The sequence below is a fragment of the Alligator sinensis genome, unplaced genomic scaffold (genome assembly GCF_000455745.1).
Source record: "Alligator sinensis unplaced genomic scaffold, ASM45574v1 scaffold330_1, whole genome shotgun sequence".
Lineage (NCBI taxonomy): Eukaryota > Metazoa > Chordata > Crocodylia > Alligatoridae > Alligator > Alligator sinensis.
Genome location: NW_005842178.1, coordinates 278788 through 279893, shown reverse-complemented (window position 1 = coordinate 279893; position 1106 = coordinate 278788).

Sequence of the window (1106 nt, the reverse complement as noted above, 5' to 3'; positions counted from 1 at the left end):
ACTCTTTCCTGCCTATGCAGGGGGTCGGACTCGATGATCTATTGAGGTCCCTTCCGACCCTAACATCTATGAACCTATGAAATGTTACATATTGTCATAAGAAACAGATATTTTTTTTCCACTTTCAGATTTCAAATAAGGTTGTGAAACTTAAGTACAGGGTCAGGACCTGATTCATGGATCCTATTTAAGGCGCATGGACTTAAATCTTCATCTTTTAGTAGTAAATAACTTGTAAAATATGGGCCACATTTCAGGCCATATTCAGCTACTTGCTGTTCTCATTGCACTGATTTCCCCAGGAATCATTACTTGCTATCTAGAAGGTTAGTGGTCACTCACTGTGTTAAGACCAAGCACTAGCTTTAAAAGGAAATTCAGAATGTGTTTGTTTTTTCTCCACTGTATATCCTCTATATCTGGCTATAAAGAATACCCCAGCTGATTTGAGAACCCTTGTCTTACAGTGGCATAAGCAGTATTCTTTCCTTGGAGCTATTTTGTCATTAAAACTTGATTATCGGGAAACATTTTTATTAAAAATTATGAACTTGGATAGTTTAATATATCAATTAGCTCAACAGCAAAAAGATGGTATGCAGCTGCAATTTACAGTCCAGCACAATATTAGCAATGTTCATACAGTTTTGGTCACTTTCTTTCAAAACTGCACATTTTTAGATTTTTTTTTACAAATGATAAAAGTGTTCTCAGCAGCCCTAATCCTGCAAAGCTGTGCTTTGCTGTACATGTTTTGAGTTGTGCCCCCAAAGGCAAGGGGGGACAACTTGGTGCATAAAGATCACCCTACTACTGCTAGCACCTCTGGTAGTAAAAGTAAGCTCCTATGTAAGTGGTGGCAGGATCAGAGCCAGTGTTTTGCAGGGCCTGGGCCTAACCACTCCAGCCTTCTACACATACAACTCCCAAAGAACTTAACACTGACGCACAAAAGGCTCCCGAGCAGACCTCATCACCTGTTGGGTCGCTTCAGAAGTTTTTCACAAGTTTTGTGTTGAAAGGGGGTGAAAATGTGTCCCCCAAATGACACTTTAGAAGGAAAAACTATTTAGGCCTAATCCTGCAAGATAGGATGGTGTACGCTT